The sequence below is a fragment of the Lissotriton vulgaris genome, chromosome 6 (genome assembly GCF_964263255.1).
Source record: "Lissotriton vulgaris chromosome 6, aLisVul1.2, whole genome shotgun sequence".
NCBI classification, from domain to species: domain Eukaryota; kingdom Metazoa; phylum Chordata; class Amphibia; order Caudata; family Salamandridae; genus Lissotriton; species Lissotriton vulgaris.
The window spans coordinates 874,035,517-874,057,845 of NC_141694.1; the positions used below are offsets into that span (position 1 = coordinate 874,035,517).

Genomic DNA, 22,329 nt, shown 5'->3' on the forward strand with positions numbered 1-22,329 from the left:
AGGTGCTGATTCTGAGGTTCTGTACCTCCAAGCACACAGTAGCTAGTCTCTATAATTTTTAGGCCTTAAGACCAGACAAAGTCCAGTATGAGTATGGATTGTATTGTCTTGCATGGTTGTTCTTTAAAGGTGAAACTGAGAATTGCTGCACCACCAAAGCCATTGGTAAACACAACTTTTGGCGTCTCTTTCCACCAGAGCATGAAACTGGACTAGGTCATCCATGGTAAATTTGGTTGGTGATCTGTCATCTTCCAAGACTATGATATTGTCATCCCATTCCTCTATAGCTCTGCAGCAATCTCCCTGTGGGAGTTCACCTTCTTCCACTTTCATATCCAAATACACAGAATCTGATCAGAACGCCCCCCCCCCCCCTCCCATGTTCTTAGGACTTGGTGGGACAAGCAGTTGTTTGACAACTCTAGACGGAGTGTCAATCCTAGGTGTGGGTGTTGGAGGAGACATAGGTGACCTTGGAAGTGTCAGAGGAGGGGTGGGCATAGGATGCCCACCATGGTGTTGAATGCAAAAACAACAGGTGATGGACAGAATGCAGAACAAGGTCATACATTCACCCCAGTACAGAGATCTGGGCCTAAATCCATCGTTTTTTTGCTCACCATGCCATTCCAGTTTGAACCCAGCCGTATGCATTTCAGTCTTGACCCTGTGCCCCATAGGAACAGTTCAGCCTGAACTGCCAAGCCAGGTCCTCCCTGGACTGGAAACAAGCATCCAAGGACCGGTTTCGGGTTTTCAGCCCTCATCAGCCTGAATAGCTTGATTCCAGTGGCATTGAGAGTACAGGTCTCACGTCTGAGCATACCCGTCCCACTCGGGGCGACATATGCAAAAACAGCAGGTGATGGACAGAATGCAGAACAATGTCATACATTCACCCCAGTACAGAGAGCTGGGCCTAAATCCATCGTTTTTTGGGACTGTTCCCATGAGGTACAGGGTCAAGACTGATTTGTATATGGCCATGTCTGAACTGGGGTTGTGTGTAGAGCAAAATAACGATGGATTAAACCCAGATCTGTGACTGGGGGTGAATGTTTTGCCATTGTGCAACATTCTGTCCATCAATTGTTGTTTTTGCACCATGGTGTTGAGGCAGTAACCTTTGAATGGTGTCCATCATCTGCTACAAAATTGACAGAAATGTATCACACCTGCAAGACCTCTGTCCCTCAACTGTAACAAGGAGGATCACAAGACCAAGGAGGATTGTCAGCTAACAAGGTCTACAACGGATACTCGCACTCCTGGTACGTTTCCTTTAAATCCAGGGATTTCTCAAAGACATAACACACATCCAGTTGCATAGGAATGTAGGCAGTATTTAAGGCATCTTCGTCACCAAGATCTGCTTTTGTCCAGAATCTAACGGGCACATGCATCAATGTAAATTGCATTTGCAAACGGTGCGAATCACATAATTCGTCCGTTTGCGAATGCCTATTCAACTTCTGGGATGCATCATGGTGAAAGTGTATTTTCGCAAAAAGAAGGAATTGCTAAATATTTGTAAAAAAGAGCATACATGAAAAATCGCAATTTAGAATTCTTATTTTTAGAATAAGTCAGACCAGGTGGTAATTAAAAAAAATGCAGGTGAAACTCATTTGGAGTGCATTTAAGGGGTTCCACAATGCATCTGAAACTCTTCCAGAATGGCAGCAGTCATTGTCCTGGCACGTAGGTTGAGGTCGAGAGCAGCAGCAAGGAGGAGAAATATGGTCCATGAAAGAATATTCAGAGTGCGCGTCACTTTACTAGGCCAGACAGAGACAGAAATTTATGATAAGTATAGGCTAAATGCGGACTCCATTTTAGACTGGATAGCTGAATTGGACCCAATCTTGCAGAGACAAACACCTAGGACCCAAGCCATACCCATGTACAGGTATTGTGTTCCCTACACCTCCTTGCCTCGGGGACCTTTCAGGGTGACATAGCCATTGCTGGTGGTGTGTACCAGAGTTCACTTTCTAGATTTTTCAATGATTTCCTAAATGCCAGAGTTCCCTTTCTAGATTTTTCAAAGATTTTCTAAATGCCATGTTGCAAAGGATAAGGCATCATATTACATTTCCAAGCACACAGCAGGAATTGCTTCAAACAAAGTTAGACTTCTACAACATGGCACATTTTCCCCATGTCATTGGCTGTATAGATGGCACACATGTTCCCATTTGTCCCCCATCTGAAAAGGAGTACATTTACCGCAACCGGAAATGTTACCATTCTCTGAACATTCAAGCAACTTGCAATTCAAAAACTATCATCACTGATTTAGTTGCAAGTTACCCTGCAAGTGCCCATGATTCCTATATATTTAGACATAGTGCCATCCACACACGACTGCTTGCAGGAGAATTTGGAGATGGATATTTGCTAGGTAAATACATTTAAAATAATTGTTAATTCTCTCTGTACCATGCTGTCCCATTATATTCATACTTTGTGTCTCCCATATCCCCATTCCATAGGTGACAGTGCATATGCTGTGAGGTCATTCATACTCCCACCCTATCTCAATCCAGTAACCCGCAAAGAACAGCAGTACAACCATGCCCACATAGCAACCCGCAATGTCATAGAGTGGACTTTTGGTGTTATGAATCTCGGTTTCGCATACTTCATAAGACAGGCGGAGCATTACAATATCGTCCAGATGTTTGCTGTAAAATAGTTGCAACATGTGCCATGCTACACAACCTAGCCACTAGGAGAGGGCTAGAACTGGAGTTGGAGGATGTACTACCTAATATGGACAACCAGCCTCAACAACCACAACCAAGATTACATGGACCTGACGCAGCAGAGGGGAGGAGAAGAAGGGCAGAGATAACTCAACATTACTTTTAAAAGAGGTAAGAACTATGCAACTCAGTCTTGTGCCAAACTTATAAGTTTTTATTTTTTCTAATTCAAAAAGGAATCATGGTACTCAGGACATCTTCATGCATGCATGGTTCAAACAGTAAATTATTTTGCATTTACTTTCCTCAGTCATAGCAAAGCATTGATATTCAGATGTCCTTCAAAAGGCATGCAAGTATTTTCAAATTCATTTCTTGCGTCCTCACACCCCTAACGCCTTGCCTGTAAGATTAGCACCACCCATAGGCATGCTGCTTGCATGGTCTTGTTTTCTGGAGCTACGGCGTTCTCCAGCTTGATTAGTTTTAGCTTGGCTACTAACTTGTGAGTAAACATCACTACCCCACAGTGGTAGTAAGTTTCCAGTTGTTTTCTCATGTTGCATTTCATCTACAACTTATTTCAGTGACATCATTCCTCTGGAAATCTCCCCACAACATTGTGTCATCTCCTTTTGCATGCCAACTGTATGCTTGATTAGCTGTGCAGTGTTGCTGGACAGACGATTCATTGCCCTGCTGTAAGCCTGCATGCTGGCCACGGACCTATTGTGCCTACTGGCACTCCCTACTTGCTGTGCCTGTATAGCTTCACACATTCTTTCCATTGCTGTTGCCATCCGGTCAAGTTTCTCTGATGACGCCATATATGCTTTTTCAATAACCTCTGTCATTTGAGTCAGACTATTGTTCATAGCACAAATATCGTTACTGATGTTAATCATTTTGCCCTTCATAACCCTTCTGTCTTCCCCTTGTAGGCGTTGGACTTTCAGCAGCTTCAACTCTACAACACTGGCATTGCTGTCACCTTCTAAGGATGATCTGTGTTGTGATGGACGTGCCCTGCGCCTAAAAAATTGTTTGATCCTATTACGCCTTCTTAGCTGTGTGTGTTAGGTTGCAGGGTTTTCAGCACTCTGTTGGTCATGAACATGGACATTTGGGTCTTCATCACTGTCTGAGTGCTGCAGTAGGCGCACTCTATTTCTTTGATTTCTTGTCTGTACAGTGGGTGAAGAAGTATCTGAATTTATTTCTGCTGTGTTCTGCATTTCCTCAGTATATGTCTCTGGAAATGCATTGGTATGAGTGTCCTGTTCTGCATCTATGATTAAGAGAGTGCAAACAGTATGTTACTTTTACATTTTGCACTTTTTGTGACATTAAATGAACTAATTTTGAAAATAAAAACACATGCATCATGGCTTGTCTCCTATTCCAACAGTGTTGATTTGGTACTTTGAATTTTTAAATCATTGTCATAATATTTCTTACTTTAAAGTTACATGGACTACGACTCCCATGATGCGTTGCTTCTTTCATTAAAAGTGTCATTCTGAACTCCTACTTCCCACACACTAAAATATACATGTGGGGGATTGTTAATCAGCACCTTGGAAAATATTAGGGGTCTCTTACACTCACATTTACACTAAAAAAACATGTATGTATTCTTACCTTGAGATGGGCAAGCATGCTCTGAGGTGTCAATTTGTATTACTCCAATGACTGCTTCATTTGCAAGGGTTCCTTCAACCATGTACTCAAGGGGGGTATTTGGTCGATCCCTGGGTGTGCCTCCACCAGTCCTTTTTGCAGCCTTTATCCGGTTGGCAATTCTTTCATCGGCACGACTGCGCAGGTCATACCAGCGTTTCTGGAGATTATTAATATCACGGTGGGCGACCCCCACTGCATTCACTTTGGCTTGTATTGCAAGCCAAAGTTTTCTCTTTACTCCTTCAGGAACTTTCAGAGATTGCTTTCCAAAAAGCTGGTCCTACCTCAAAGTGACCTCTTCTATCAGTATTTCCAGCTCCTGATCACTGAATTATTTTTCCTTTTTCTGGCATGCAGGTCTTCAACAGCATTTTCTGACGCCATTTCAGCTTCAACAGCACACCAACACACTCCTCCAGTTGCTGCAAGCAGAGCTCCAATTGCCAACTGCCACTCCTCCAGTTTGAACAAGGCTACTTGTGTGTGTGATTAGTCTCCTGGCTTCCTGGGTGTGATGTCATTAGAATGCATCAAAAAGCGACTTCGCAATTTGAGAATTTGCAAAATGCAAATTCGCAAATAAGAATTCGCATTATTCCTGAGATTCAAAAAAAAATGCGATTTTAACCGAATTGCAAAAAAAGAAGAAAAAAATGATGCATTTCATTTTGGGATTCTTTATTTGCGATTCCTTATTTTTCACAAATAAAGAATCGCAAAATGAAATGTTGATGCATGTGCCCGTTAGTGTGCAAGCTTGCAGTCATCTTGATGGGTGATAAGGTAGCTACGAAAAACCCCATTGTGCATGGTGCCATCAATGTTGTTGGTGGAAAGAGGGATATCTCTGAAGTGGTCGCTGACAAGGTCATAGTCTACAGAGCTTGTCCAATCGGTGGCAATGGGTAGGCTGTCAACCAGAGGTTTTTCCTTCACGGTTAAGAAGTCACCGGTGAGGAGGGCAGATTAACCACGACTTCATAGGAATTGTATTTCCGCACGGTTTATTGCATAGTTTTGTGTTGGTCCTTCCTGTTGTGTTTTTCAGAGGAAACTCAATGTTTCCCCCAAAAGGTGGCTGCAAGTGCTTTAGATAAAAAGTCCAACTCTGAACATACGCGCTGCTTTTTTTGTGCCACCTTGTTGTAAGTGCTTTGTAGAGCTTTGTGCACGGAATAAATCCCAAATGAGGGGCAACCTCCTTAGGAGTATTTTTTCTTATTCGCCAAGAAATACAGTTCCAACTCCCCATCCTTCTGTCTTTGAAGGGAAAATTGGTTTAGTAAAGGGTTAATTTCTTGACTTCCAAAACTAATTTAACAAGCTCATCCCGAAAAGGGTAAAGTATCACTCCTGACCAGTAACGTTAATGGATGGAGTTCTGTAGAACCACAAAAAGGAAATCTATAAACAAACATTGCCAATTAGATTATGATAATCATGCTGTATCTAAGGTAGGACAGATATATTTAAAAAATATTTTCCCAAGTAGTGTATTCCATATTAGAGTACTGCTAGATGTGGATTTTGTAAACTAGATAAAGACACCAAACTAGAGAGGAGACCAAGCAAAGCCTCCTGCAAAGGTACATATCTGGAAAGCATGTCTTCACATTCCCCTGGAACCTATCCATGAATCAATTTTCGATTCATCATAAAATAAAATGGATTGGTATACTGCAAACCAAGGCTCGGCCATCTTAGCCCATACTTAAATGATCAATGAAGAAAAGCTGAGATAATGACTGAAGACTTTAGCAAATGAGTTAAAATCCAGGGAGGTCATCATCTCAGGCATATTAAAATGTTTTTAAGCTTGTGAGTCACATCAGTAGCTGGATGTATTTCTATGGGGTGTAAATATTGTTGCGGATTTTAGTGTTGCCACGTATTCGCCCTTCTGGTCTATTTTCAAAGATACAAGTAGTCAATTAAGGCTGAAAGGGACATGAATTCCCACCTACTATCACTTTTCCCAATCTACCTGAAACCTTTGTTTGCCGACAGTCACTTTCCCAACCTTGTTCCACAGGCTGGGGAAGCAATACAAGACTGTTAAGACTTTAAAAATATATAATTTGTTTTGTATATTAGTTAAAAGCTTTTATTTAATACAGTGTAGTACGTATCAGTTACTCATCTTGATCAAAATCGATGAGCATGAACGAAATCAGCTTTGCCCATTTTAAAATTCCTCTCAAAAAGCTGTCCCACCAAGGATTTTATGAGACACTTGCTTAAAGCTATTCTACTACTTTGTTTTTCAGATTGCTTAATTACCTAAACTGGAAGAAGGCTTTCTGGGCCCATTACCAATTTAAATCTCTTTATGGGAAAATGTTTCCACCTACTGTCACCAGAGAAGAGCTAGACAATGTTGTCAATTGAGGTGGCAGTATCTGCCAAGGCTTCCAATCTTCTACAAAGTATTCCCCACAAGGTCATATTACCTGAAAAGCCTTTTTTTTTTAGTTTTGTGGGAGTTTGACTTTTCTTTCACTTTAGTCACCTCTTTTATTGTTGTACCTATGCCACATAACTGTTACTGCAAAACGTTTCAGTTTTGCATAGCACAAATAGATTCAAAATTTCCAGTTATTTGCATGACCTACCTCCCCCATATTTTACAAATGCACTTGTGCGATTTCTCATACGTGTCAAAATACGATTCCTATTGTTTGGCAACTACTGTCATTTTACCTAATTGCAATATTTTGAAGCAGTCTCATTCATCGACAGTAATTAATAACATTAAAAGAATACAAACTGAAAGCACGAATAGAGGCTATAAATGATCGTTTGCACTTCAGAAAACCTGAAATGTTTTTCTGGGGAAAACAAAAAAGTAATGCTGTAAATTTTACATCTGCCAGAGAAACCTTAAGATATAATGTTTAAGATAAGTGAAAGCCACAGTCAGTGCAATGTTTGTTCCACTTTCAGACCCATTTCTTTCATAAACATCTCATTTGAGAGAAGGAGTGGACAGATCATCAAGAACCATGGCAATGTTCCGACAAGTAGAGTGTTCCTGTTGCATTTCAAAGTGCAGCTTACTCCTCTTGCCATGCAACGAAGTAGCGAGTTCCCACCTACTCAAAATGTTCGAAAATAGAAGACTAAGATCAATGTAAATGTTGCCATAACTTCAAGTCTCACTTCCGTCCAGTGAAAAATATCTTCCAACCAACATTTAAGCCTACAAGTAAAAGAAAGGGCATATTTATATATTACATGTATTGAAATGTCAGAACAACATTGGTTTAAAGAGATCAAACTGGTGCATTTGCACAAACAAAAGTTACTTTAAACAAGTGCTAGGGTTGGTGCACATAATTGGATTTAGTTTCAGACACAAACTATTTACACGCTTAGAATATTCAAAATGTTATGGACTACATAAGAAATGCAACCATTACATACAGGATGTAAAAAAGTATTTAGCCTACGCCTCTAGAATAGTCAACTTTTCAACTCAATGCAGTTGTACAATATATTTGTGCATTTTGCCAAGTGTTAAATTTACCAACCATAGTTTCAGGGACGAGTTCTCGTTAACAGACAAATAATCTTGTACCTAATTGATCACTGCTTTTTACCGGTCTTTAATGAATTCAGACAACTAATTAGTTCTTGAGCCAGTAAATCACTGGCACCCATTTTATCCAATTTGGCCATCACAATTAATTCATAGATTCAAAAGATACCACCATTTGAAGAGTCTCTATATTGAGCGAAATACAACTTCTGCTAAATATATTCCCCTTTGTATACCCACATCATCACAGCACAAGTTCTTATTCAACAGTTGAGGTGAAACCTAGCTCACTCTTAGTAGCAGAATATTTATGAAACTTCAGGAAGCAAAGGTGTTTCATCAAAGTCTAGCAGTCACTCATAAAAACTGGTAGCCCATTTATCACTAGGGTTATTATTTTAGCACTATTAGGTATTATGTGGGGAGCAGGTTATTTTCTCTTTAATTATGGTAACTATCTAATGCCTTTGCCATGGGAAGAACATCTTTCTACTGCCTTTCCAAAACGGATGCCGATCTAAGTTAGAGACCAGTACTACATGCAGGTATGTATATGGCTGCACAAACTTCAAGTGTAACACATCTAGCTTGCTATCTCTTTCAGTGTGTATCAAATCCTATAATCTGAGGTTTTCCACAGTTCATCATGAAGGCATTCGTTTTACTATATGTAATATCTGAGCTTGTTTAATGACCACTACAATCCAACTGTGTGAATTTACAATCAAGAGATGCATTAGGACACTTAACTGGGTTGGGGGAAATTTACATATGAACCTCAACTGTTCTCCTACTCAAAAATATAACATATTTGAACAGCAGGAAAAGAGAGTAAGCCTGTCCCACCCCCTTGTCTCTAGCCTAGTTTGTTGGTCTTTCTAGCATAGTTTGTTCGTAATGGCATTTTCAGAACCTCCGAGTTTTTTTAATTCAACCATAGCATTTTAAGTATAGGTTTAGGAAAGCCTTAGGATGCACGTTTATGTGATCATCATCAAAAGATATAGCAAAGACGCAGCACCCTTTTAGGAAGATTTACTAGCCTAATGTGGCCAGGAACTTGTGCCGTACAGCTATGCCTTTTCAAAATCTGGTGTGAAATCTGATAATCCTGAATGGATTAACTACCCACTGTTCTAACCTCTCCTTCACGTTTCAACTCAGCGTTGCTACAAAAAAGTCAACTCAGTAGATAAGTTTGGTCCTTCGTTGAAATGGGCTAAAACTTATTTATGTTTTTTAGATTTTTGTAGAGTGCTACCAAATATTAGCCTTGAGAGCTCTGCGAGTCGCAGTGCAGTAAAATCTGGCATACAACCAAGTAGTAAGTACTAGATAGGGCATGGATGAAATGCCTGCCAATGTAGCAGTCTAAAGATGTTGTGGAGGGTGGTCCCTGCACCATTAAGCAATGATCATCAAGTGTCTTGTATCTGGTTCGGTTTACTGTCAAAAGCCATTTGTTAGAAGATCTTCGGTTCCTGGGTGGAAGATAGAGAGTGTACAGCTTTGTGAGGTAGTTGGGTGTACAACCATGAAGTGCCTTATGTACTATGCAGTAGGCCTTTAGGGTTGCTCACATTTTTACTAGTAGTCAGAGGGGAGATTTTAGGGCAGGTGTGAAGTGTTCTCATCTATGCAGGTCGAACAATATGTAGGAAGCGTATTTTTCTACTTCAAAGCTTTGAAATGGACTTCGGTAAACCAGTGTAAAGTAGGTCACAATGGTCCAGAGACAACAGTACTGTTGTACTGATCAGGCCCATTTTTTGGGTGCAGCGTAGCAAAGGCCTCTTTGTAGTGGAACATTGTGCAAAACTGCTTGGTCGATATCTTTTGTTTGGGGGGAATGAATGATAGGTCACTATCAAAGAACACTCCCAGATTACAAACTTTATCCACAAGCTTTAGAGCGGGACCCAGTTCGATCGGCCTGGGAAAAGGGGGAGAGATTGACTTGCTCCAGCAGTAAGACTTACATTTTCATGCTGTTGAAGCTCAGTCAGTTCTCTATCCACTGGTGAACACAGGTGAGGCAGGGAGACAAAATAAGGAAGGAGCTGGAGAGTATGTCCTCTACATATATGTGGAAGCCAATCTGGTAGGAGTTCATGATGGCGTTGAGAGGTGCCATGTAAAAGAGTGACAGAAAGGAGTCTTGGGGAACTCAACAGCCGATATTTGTGGTCTTGGACAGGAATGGTCCCAATTTCACTTAGTTGGAATACTTTAGCAAGAATGACTCAAACCAGGATACTTCGCACAGGACTTCCACGTTACTTACTTTTTGGAACTAGAAACACGTCCTTATATAAACGGGACGGGGTCAAGAGAGCACACCATACCTCGCCGACTTCAGGAGGAAGCACTAGCTGGTATTCCCCCGAGGATCTGTTAAAACAAAGACAGACCTATTGATAATCCGGTGCTTTCGATATACTGTCGACGAAGGAACTCTATTACGGGGGTACCACACTCCGCCGTGCATCCTTGCATGTCTACATGTTCGACTGTGCAATAAAAGTCAGAACTGCAAGGACTTTACGTGTGAAACCAATTGTCCAATTGAATATAAAATAACGCAAATATACTGATAGGTCAAGACCACGGCTGACTGACGTTACTCTCATCCCTGGTCCGAGATATACTGGGCGTTGAACTCCAATATACCTTACTTATCAATTTTTGAGAAACTTATAAACTTATATGCTCTGAGGACACTCCCCTTGAGGGAGAGAAACGCGTTGGCTGATCTGTTTGATAATGAGAAGCTGTTTTATGAAAAGAATATATAAATAAAGAAGAAACTTTTTGCATACAAGTATCGCTCTCTTTGGACTTTTTTTTATACGCGCACCCCCAACCAAAATTACAAATATCAAACCAGGATACTGTAGTGTTGGATACATGGTTTAATGTGGCAAGCCTTCTGAGTCCAGAACCAGGTGCAAGCGGTCCAAGCTTACTGGGTCATCAGGCAGGCCAAGGTGCACCAGGCATCCAGTCCACTGCAGGAGGGCGCAAAGCAATCTTGAGCGGTTGGTGACCAGGATAGAGTACAGGATCCAGCATCTGTAGAGGGCAGAGCATTACAAGCAGGTTTCAGTAGGTCTGCTGCAGGTAGGGCCATACTGGATCCTGGCAGGGTTCAGACTGTGGTCATGATGGTGGACAGTTCCCAGCATAGCAAAAACAGATGATGAGGGAGTGATCCGAAGGGGCATCTACCCCTTCTGCCATCGTGGGTGTTGAATTTGAACCCCATTGTCGGACAATGGATTTGATATCCTGTCATACACAAATTCATTCTTTAACACCTTGGCTGCGCAGGATATTCCTCTCCTGTGCTGGGCCATAATGATCTTGGGTGTGGTCATGATGAGCTCAGCTCGTCATGAGCACACGAGCACCGTGCCTCATGACTAGCTGAGCTCGTCATGAGCACCGAAGGGGTTAAAAACTCCCAAACTGTTTTAGTTCAGAACTACTAACACACTTGGAAAAATCCATTTGATAGAATGGTACACCAGCATTAAAAGAGATGTCTCAAGACTGCTACAACTAAACAAGCATTGGCATAGCCAAATAGGTCTTGCCTTTGGGACCTTATAAGTGGTTAGTTCCAAATAATAATGCCGTCATTGGAGCATATTTGCTTCCGAAAGACAAAAGACATGACATTCTAAAAACCAGAGTTTAGGCAAACAAAGTAAACACTGCGTTTATAAACTAAAAACACTGCGTGTATCAAAATAAAATTTCCTGTTTTTAACTGGTGCCACTTTCTGTCCATGACTGTAGCTTTTAAATCAAGCTAGTTTGCATGAATATGAATAAACTCTTTCATCAGTTGTTCAAAGACATTTCTAGAACTGACTTTAGCCCGAATGGTAGAGACCCTCGGTCAGTCACGTCACCAAACAGATGCTAGAGTAGAAATGGGATGTTGTATCTACTAAAAACCATGGAATGGATTACATTAATTTAGAGATATTTAGCCACAGGACAGGTGTTGTGTTTTTGACATAAACATAAAATATTATTAGGGTTAACTATTGAAAGCTACGACAAGATGAGGCATCCAAATATCCGCCCATTGTTTCTGTTAGTCAGTCTTATTGCAGACTGACTTTGGAGAAACAGTGCAGTAAAACAAAACAACTTTGAATCTGTTTCGCCTTTAACACCCTTCAGACAAAAGACTTTGCGACCTTTCCAAGTCTGATGTGCGAAATGCACTTCAAGCAAATCAGTGTCTGACACTGAGCCCTTGCACGCTGAGAAGCAGAGCTGATGCGAACACCACTGATTCAGATTTAAGGTGTGAATGTACAACCAAACCTAATCGCTTGCGTTGTACGAGGGCACAGTCTACATGGAAACCATGGCAACTGGGGAGACGTATGTTGGTACCTCGCTGAGAAGTGATAACGCTGCATCTCCAGCAGGTTCTGAGCCTAGCAACCAACCGTGCCAGCTGAGTTTTAATAGCACTTTGCCTCTCTCTACTATATCGAGGCCCGGTCATGAAACCTGCCCGCCCAACAATAGATGACCCCGCCTTTACTAGCCTACGGTGGTGCACGCACTGCACAGCATTCAGAGCCTTAGGGAAGTAGACTAAAGGTGCACTGCGGTCACGTGGCCATGGCTTTAAAGCACCACAAAGCTGCAGGCAGCTCTGTTATATAATGTGATTCCCCTTGGGAGCTGTTCACTTTAATGTTCACAAAATTATTCTGGAGGTTGTCGCCTGAAATGGCCAATTACCTGCTGTCAGCCGCTGGGGCACAGAAAACCAATCTTTTATTGCATAAACATGTAAATCTGGGACACTTCAGGAGAACATGGATTTCAAAAGGTGGACACTCCTTCTGTGATGGCTTCAGGAAAGGACCCGCCACCATTAGAGAAGCCCTAGAGGCGTGGACTCGTCGTTTTAAGAATGTTTTCCATCTCAAAACTTTCCCCACGGTGCCACATGCACCACCAAATGTTTAATACCGCTCAATCTCAACTTGTGAGGTACGTTACACTATCAATGGAGTATAGAAGTAACTGTCATAATACTCGTAGCCACCATAGTTAACATCTTCCAGTAGGCAGCAACATATTGCACGCCTGAGCTAAAACGTTTATCAAAAATGTGAAGCTATAAGCCCCAGAATGCAATTATTGACGGCTAAACATGCAGGTTTGGCAAAAGAGGTCAAACACAGCAACAGGGATGGCAAATGGTGACACGGGCTATTCAGGTGCAAATGAACGAGTCAAGTGAACATTAACTAGCATTTTGCAGCATTTAAAGTCCCCACGCTCGGCATTACACCACCGAAACTTTGCAAGAGAAAAAAAATAAAAACACTGATCTAATTCTTATGATGTGTGGCAGTGACTCAAACAGCAATACGAGAATTTAATATATATCACCGATAAAATGTCATAAAAGTTATGTGCACCAGTCATGGTGGGGAAAAAAACGGTGTTTTGAAACCTTATTAAAAAAGAAAATGCCGGGAAGTAACCCAATCACTAACAGACTTTGGCAAGTGCCTCGAATGCCTGATGAAAACTAACATGAACTATTCTTCTAAATTATAACTCACTTGGGGTTCGCATATACTTTCTCACTCACCTATTACATTTAATGTATTAGTATACTCGGCATCTAAAATAGGGACATATCAAAAAAAGACATAAGTGGAATTCGAAGCAGTAAAACACAAACCTCACGAAAACTATGTCTTAAGGAATATTACTACTAAACAACGTTACATTTTTTTAAAACGAACACCTTCCAGTTGAATTATTAGCCAGGGTATTGCGCATGCTTTGAACACTTAGTAAAAGATGTGCGAAGCTGGCGTTATTTCCCCACTCGCCTGAGTGACAAATACGTTTTTGTTGTGTGATATTGGGGACGCTTGCGCAGGGGCTGCATGGGAGTGGGGCAAGTCAAAATCAATGAACGGTTAACCTTGCTGTACTATGTGGTCTCGCCATACCGCTGGATTACTGACATCGCTAAAGTGGCTGTTGCCTTACGTTGGCTTACTACATGAAATGATTTTAGTAATTGGGTGGGTATTTGGTGAGGACCCACACAAAGTGTACTGAAAATCGAAACCCTAGGCCCTCAAACATGTTTTGCTTCTTAACTATTTAGTGACTGTCCGCCTGAGTCTTCTTTCATTAGCTGCACCTCTAAGAGTGTACGTATGATATCCAGCCGGCATCAATCATTCACACAGTCCGAATCTCAAAGTAAAACTCACATTTGTTGCAAAAATTGTAGCCTGGGTACACGTCAAGCCACCAAAGCTGTTCCGTGACCCAGAAAACAAGTCTCTGCTTCACAACTCATAGAATCAAGTAAAATCAAGCTCAGTCTTTGTCCTAATAAACACATAAAGCGAGAAATTGTCTGCAGAGATGAAATAGAGCAGTGTGCCCATGTTACATCACCATTCTTTTAAAATGTTTATCAGCAGGATGGACATCTGGAAGTACAGTGCTAATCACAAAAACAATACTTTTTCCTCAGCCAGCTACCCTCAATGGTCTAAGAAACTCCCAGGGTTACACGTTTCTGGGCCAAAGATATTTAAAGGCGCGTATGATTCGGTGATGTGTAAGATAGAACGCGCTTCTGAATCTTTGAATTTAAAATATTTATAGAGCGCAACATTCACCTGGCGGTTTCTTGGCGCTGTGAAGGGAGGGTACCAGAGGAGAAAGATGACAACCACAAACTCAAGAAAGTGGAAGCAATTTTACAGAGAGAAAGCCTGCTTAAAAAGAAAAGTTTTAAGGTCTTTCCGGAAGGGAAGATAATGCGTGGCTGATCTTAGTTGGTCGCGGAGAGAATTCCAGAAGGTGGGTGCCAAGGTAGAAAAATTGGCCCCTCCCCACTTTTTGCGCTTATAGCGAGGGACCAGCAGGAATGACTGACGAAGAGCGCAGCTCTCTGGTGGGGGTGTACTCCCTGATCAGGGAGGAGATGAAGGCGGGAGCCGAGCCCCATCGTGCCTGGAAGACCATACAACCTATTTTAAATAGGGCTCGCTCCCTAACAGGCAGCCAATGAAGCGCCTTCAATAAAGGGGTTGAGTGATGGGAACGTGATAGGCCATAAACTAATCGAGCCGCCAGGTTTTGGACCAGCTGGAGTTTCCGCAGACTGTACGCCGGAATGCCGTTGTAGAGGGCATTCGCATAGTCCAGCCGGTGTATCACCAAGGCGGACATGATCAGCTTAAGTGCCAGGGGAGAAAAGAAGCGGGAGACAGTGAGGATAGTACGAAGGGTGAGAAAGCAGGAAGAAACAACAGAATTAATCTGTGAGTGAAGGGTGAGATGATTATTAAGCTTGATACCTAAGGTCTTAACTGAGGAAGAAGGAGTAGGGGGGGCCCAAAAGAAGAAGGCCAAAACAAAGAGTTCCAGGGACTGGAACAACCACCCGTGAGAACCAGCTCGGTCTTGTCAGGGTTCAGCTTCAGGTGGTTGAAGTTCATCCAGTCCCTGATAAAGATCATAACAGACTGGAAATTGGAAATAGAATGAGAAGAAGATAGATTAAAGATGAGCTGGAGGTCATCCGCATAATTATAAATGGTGACCTCCAGCTGCTGGAGAGCAAAAATCAAAGGATAGATATAGAGGTTAAACAGAAGAGGGGAAAGAGAAGAACCCTGGGGAACACCACACGTGACCCTCAATGGGGCGGCCGAGAAGTCCCCCAACCGAACCGCCTGGGTGCGGTCCCTCAGGAAGGAGGAAAGCCAGACCAGGGCCGAGCCCCCGACTCCCGCCGCTCTGACACGTGACAGCAAGATGGAATGGTCCACCGTGTCGAAAGCGGCGGAGAGATCAAGGAGCACCAAGGCCTGATGTTGGTTTTGGTCCATGCCCTCCCTGAGGTTGTCCAGGACCGACACCACTACGGACTCGGTAGAGTGTCTAGGCCGGAAGCCTGCCTGGCGGGATGCTAGGCCCCCATTCTCCTCAACAAAGGAGCTGAGTACCTGAGAATCTTTATTTCATATTGTTGCCAAGTGAAGAGAATATCATCCACTTGATTGTATGGCTCAGTCTCAGCTCTTGTGTTCTGTGGCTCATGAGGTCTATGGATGAGATATGCAGAGATTCGTTGATAAATTAAACAAGCGGGGTAGCCGGATTAGAAATCTGCCAAAGCCATAGCCAACAATTTTGTTTCTACAAAATTGCTCCTCCCCAACTAAAGAACTAGAACAAAGACGGGTCAGCAATATTGACCGCATTTAATTAACAAGCCAGAAAGTTGTGCGGGAATGCGCGCTAAAAGGAAATTTAAAAAAAGCCAGCGAGTGGTGCGCGCACGGCAAAGAATTTAAGGAATGTGCAGCAGGCACAGTGCGGGCCGCTGCCATCTCCCGAGCAAACTAGGCCAGGGGACAGAGAAGGTGGGACATGCACCTTCCTTGGGCCAACTGTGTTTGGTCTTTCTTAGAAAGACGCATGCAAAGGCCAATAGCGGGAGAGTTTAAAAAAAAAAAAATCACACGAATGGGCGTGTGTTTAGAGTTTAAAGCCTTTACTAAAAGCCTTGCAGAGCAGCGCATGCGTGCTGGCTCAGGTGAGACCTAAAAAGGACATTTTCAATCTGACATTGTACCACGGTTCAACTACAACAGGAGAAAAAGGGGTGTTGCACCCAATTCTAATCTGATCATTACACATGAAATACAATTCTTTACTTCCTCTTTCATTTTATCTACTCTTGGCCTTCCCTATTGCTCTTGCCAAAGCCTTAGACAGGTTGCTCCCAAGAGTCCTTTGTGTGATATTTTTCTTTATAACACCTTCTGAAGGAACCCATCACCTCTGAGCAGATTTGCCCTCAAGCACATAAGACCTTTCTCAAGCATTCCAAAACCACTGCTCAGACTGCAACAGTTTATAAAATATTGGCCACAACCCCATCTGCTACTCACTGTATCCCAACATCTGAAAGTACTCCCATGCACCTACATCATAGATGGGTCTACCCCCCAGAACTATTCACAGTCAGCAGTCCTGTTCTTTAACATCAGAAGACACTCAACAGAAATGTTACAATTTCCCAAGCCTTCATCTATCTGCTAATTCTGGGGTAGCCTTGTCACTTCCCTCGTGCATAAACACACGTACAATGCGCCAATAGTCTGGTCCAACTGAGTGTTTAACTGAATACCCAGATACGGATTAATTTTCTTTTCCACATTATCTTCCTGAAACACAGCACTTAATTTCTTCAGTTTATCATAAGTACACTTTTCCTACTTACATCAAAGTATCTCAATGTGAGTACTATTGTTGTCTCCTCTTTTACAATGATAAAAGATGTTTGGCATTCTTCAGTACAATTATATTTCACACCTTGCTTTATCATGTCTCAAGACTCTTCTAATATTTTCAACACTTTTCAAAATATTTGATTATGCTACTCTGTTCTTATCGTGCACCAAGATATAATTTTATAAGAACACGACTTGTTCAATGCCTTCCAGTATGTTCATGAATTTTGGACTGCCCTCAGGGGCAGCATGCTCTTAAACTGGCAGGCATCCAGCGATGTTACAAGCAAGGTGGACAACTATCTTCCTGTAACTTGACAGGATGTGGAAGACCGGTAACCCTCAATACCACTGCCTCTCTTAACATTGCCTCATCTAAATGTAAATTTAAAATTGATCAATTTAGTCAATGATAAACAAGTCAAAATTAGCCAATACAAGCAAATGGAAATCACTGTTGAAGTAATTGTTTGACCAGCATGCCAGGACTCCTGAACACCTGAGCTGCGACCCCAAATGCAAGGAGGGGCCACTGTAGTGTGGACGATTGCACCTTAGGAGTCTACTTTGCATCTGGTAGGTAGTGCAGCAGGAGGGGCAGCCGGGACCAGATCATCAAAGACTGGAGGCCATTGCCCCAGACTGGAGTGAGGCTGCAACCAGCTGGCCTAGCCACACAAAGATCTGCCTTGACTGATTTGCGAGGACTAGGTGGATGCCAAGGAGGACGATGATCCCTCGTGGGACTTCAGTCGGAAGCTGAAGGAATTAATCATTTCCCACCTGCATCTCTTCAAAGCTAAAAGTTATTCTGATCACTGGGGAGAGCCAGCCACACCACTCCATAAGGTGGGCTTATACCCATCTGACACTGCTGTGTGAACAGAGAGAAACCAGACGTCTCCAAGCAGGGTTTGGTATCACAAGCACCACAGACACTTGACTAAATGCCTGAATAGTCACAGGGAACTCATGAGTACGGCCTTGAAGTGTTTATTTCATGGATGCAGTCACCAGTGAATGGTGAATAACTGAACAAGTTACAGGAAGGAGGGTAGGATAGGAATTTGACTGACAACAACTAGGGCCCCAACCTCAAGTGGGACTGTGCTTTTGCATGTTTAGAGTTGGAAATAAAATACACCCTTTTCTTCTAAAATCAAGTATTTGGTTGGACATTTATTTATTGTTGATACGGTTTGAACTTTGAGTTACAAGCTGTTTTCACTAACCTGTCTCTACATCTCCAAATCAAATCTAGGGAACTTCGAGTGCTCGACCACCGTTACCACTGAGAGTAAAGAGCAGAAGGCCCAGCTGAACAGGATCCATAGTAGGTCAGGCCTCAGGTCATCAGGAGTAAAAGGTCTCCATCAGCACGGTTGGGCCCAGGAACCCCTGCGTGCCTCTCTGAAAGAAGTTTCAACTGTGTGTGTTCTCAACGCATTCAAGCATCTTCACCGACATGTTAAATATATCTCCATCGCCATCACCTATGGGTATTTCATCCAAACTCGCTTAAATGTTCCTTCCCTCAGAACACACGTTTTATAGAAGTAGTCCTTGTTTCCCAGCAGGCGAGTTTCTCACGCCCTATAGCCATCAAACATCAATCAATGTGTTTTTCTATTTTTTTCATCAGCAATATTGTTTACTCTGCCACAGCAGAAAAAGAGGTGGTTGCGATATGCTAGATGTGGCTATTTTGGCATAACCTGTAAAAAACCTAAAACAAATAACTCAAACAATTGGCTAAAAAACAATTTAAAATAATTAGGTTGGACAACAGTCTAAAATAACAATCTAGTAAGGTCTCTGCCTCAACTTGATTGTTGCGCTTTCCCAGTAGTTGTCTTATAGCCTATGAGCATTAGTAATCTGTTACATGGTGAACGATATTCCACTTGTTTGTTTTGATCCTTTTATGTTTTCACCAGACTATGTTTAATGGTGATCCGGCTATATTAGTTACATAAAAGTCTTCTATAAATTTGCCAATAATTTGAACATATAATTAATCGTTCATATTCCAATAGTTCAACGGGATGCCATACATACTCGCATACGGTCTAGTGTGAGAGCGTTACAGTGACAACTACACTGGCTGTGCTCATGATCAAGGCATGTACAATTTTAAATTGCTTTCCGCATCTAGATGTGAGCATGTTTGGTTGAGTGATGAGGCCTGTGTGTCAGTTCATGAATACTTGTCGCAATGCACAGCAGCAACAAGTAACAGCTGCTTGCGTAAGCTAGCCATACACTGGTTTCACACCACACAATGGTCACCGACTCTGTTCTACAGCTACAAAAGAAAATACTCTTCCAATGGCCAGAGATACTTCTCAGTGGTCTTTACCTTATTAGATTCATAAATCATCATTAGGCTGTAATTCTCCTTTTCACGACTATAAAAGTTTATGCAAGCAAGTGTCTATTATGATGGTTTCTTTACCTTACGAATTGCGGCTAAAGTTTCTACGGATGTCTAACATCTCAAGACTGCACTGAAGGGGGCAAAGTATGGCAAACAAGAGGCTCTCCTAATATGCGTACACATTGCACCACTCTACTCTTTTGTAGTTATCGTTAATTGGCTATGGTATCGTGTACTTTAGCATAAACACCAAAACTGTTCTCCTGATGATTCCGCAGTTTCATTGGTAGATATGAGCTGCTGGCTTTAAATTCATCCACTAACCACCTCTAGTTTCATTCCTGGAGTCTGTACCCCAACACTCTCTCCACAAGAAAAACACACAATATAATTAAGTGTTCCTCACTTCCGCTTGAACTGGAATCTTGCAAATCACAAATTAATCATCTGTAAAATACCTTGCTTCCTAGTTACTTACCTGTAACCCTAGCTCTCCTCCTAGAAAATCCTCATAAATCATAAACTCTGAATTTTCCCACCGAATCCCAGAGCACTTGCTTACAAAATATAAGTAATACATTTTTCTGTTTGAAAAACATTTCTTTCTAAAGCAGTGTATTGTTGGCAGCCTATTAAAGGCTTCACTGGCAAATTGACTCATTTTCGTTAATAAAGAATACAATTACAAAAAGTCAGAAAAAGCCAGTGTTAGTGCTGTAGTGACAGGAAACATCGTTTGCAAACCTATTTAAAGGAAGGATAAGAGGACAGAAGGTCAGTGTAACTTTAATTGGCTACAGACTGAAACGGTCATTGCTTCTTCAAGGAATGTCATACAACCAGTATCATAGCATGCCTGTCAGTGGCAGTTGAGTCAGTTCACTTTTACGGTGATCATGATGGAACTGTAGTTAATCTCACTCTTCTCCAGGCACGAGGGCGGGCTTCTTAGGACTAAAATGAATATTCCCCTGGAGAATTACTCCGATTACAAGAACTACTCTTTCTCCTCCAGACGATCTTCATTTATAGTAATACGCAGTAAACAGTATCAGGCCCATGACTAGAAAGGGAGGAGAAAAAGACAGAACAAAAAACAGAACTAGCTCCTCAAAAAGAAGCTTGTTTCACTTCTGCTCTGAAATTTAAAGAAAAACAATAGGTCTTATTTAGAGTTTGGTAGAGAACATACTCTCACGACTGTCAGATATCCATTCGCTGGCCGCGTGATCCTTGCACAATTCAAACATTGGCCACTACTAGCTGGGCGTGGTCTAGACTCATGGGGTATCTGGACGGGAACTTTCTATATTCTCCGCACATCCCTCTTTGGGGTAACCCTTGCCACCACAAGCTCTCCAACGCCAGGTAAAGCGTACGCTTGATGCACATAGAGTGCAAGTTTTGGGCAACCTGTTCCAAAAGGGAGTCCTCAAGGCCAACTCTGCAATGGCGAAGTCTGATCGACTGTTGATTATGGACAGGTATACATTAAGCGCGCTGCACAGCTCACTTCGGGCGATGCTACCTGCCTGCCCGTCTGAGCCCAGGGATTTTGCTCCACTTACCTTGCTGATTACGTCCCCCGAGAACAGCCACTTGGTTTCTAAACTATACCATGTCTCCATTAGATTGAAGTCTTTCAGAAGTGGATAAAGCCTGGGTAGCATGATATGGGCGTTACACTCCTGCATACGGTCTGGTATTATTGCTGCATGCAAACTAAGCTTGTGTCAGGGAATCATAGGCTTTAAATATTGCACTATAAATATTTACACAAAGCATACACCACCCCTGCTGCATTGGTTAAGCTAGACCCTACAACATCATACCAGTGCTCGAAGTGCCGCACAGACTTCTCCCATTTGACATACGAAGCTTCCTTTTGGAGGGTCATTTTTTCTACTTTTTCACTCATGATCGAGCAACCACTTTCACCTGACCCCCTACTGGCGTTGTTGGGATAAGTCAAACCTTTGGTACTGGAGATGTGTTGCTTTACTGCTATAGCCCTACTTTTGGCCAAGAGACAGATTTTGCTACATTGGGGCCCCTCCCCACCGAGGTGGCCTGGCTGAAGGTTCTATCGCATCGAGACACTACGTCCGAACTCTACGCTACCCTCCAACCCATTACATCTAGGCCCAAAGATATTTGGGAACCTGTTTGGATCTATTTGTTGTCAATGACCGATACTACCAGCAATGCCTCGTCAGTATAATTGTGGGATAGTGCAATATGTTATCTTGGCACCTACTTGCATTAATGTATGAATAACAATAAGCGTTTCTTCTTTCCTCCTGTATGACATGCAGTGATATCTTATGTACTTTCTTTTAACCTGTGTCTCTCTACTTTACGATTTCTCCCCCCCCCCTTCTCTGGGTAACCAATTGTACCTTATGCAAATGATTAAATTTTTTGCAATTATAGTAACTTGCTTCGCTGCCTTGCTTGCTACGAAATGATAAATAAAGTATTTTTTAAATATATCCGTTCACTGTATTATAAGAGCATTATAGCCTTTTGCACTTGCAAAACAGCAGATGGGATATTGTCACATTTTGACAGATTATCCCATCCACCAAAGTCTAAATAAGGCCTAATGTCATTTAAATGGATGTACGAACTTCTAAGTGGCCACTTAAGAGGAGAGCCATGGACACATTTCTTAGGTCGGTAGGAGCAGCTGCTGGACCG

General features: G+C 42.2%; 1 long non-coding RNA gene across 2 annotated transcripts in view; it reads right to left on the minus strand.

The window, feature by feature from the left end:
* Positions 1-2,902: 2,902 nt before the first annotated feature.
* Positions 2,903-22,329, minus strand: part of LOC147708101 (uncharacterized) — a 118,683-nt gene continuing 99,256 nt past the window's right edge. The window contains exons 4-5 of one of the 2 annotated variants that reach the window (XR_015296637.1): positions 4,353-7,593; positions 2,903-3,999 (exon numbers count right to left, since the gene is read on the minus strand). This is a non-coding gene — a long non-coding RNA (uncharacterized LOC147708101). Of the gene's footprint in view, positions 7,594-22,329 lie in introns of both variants that reach the window. The other variant, XR_015296636.1, reaches the window with a different exon arrangement.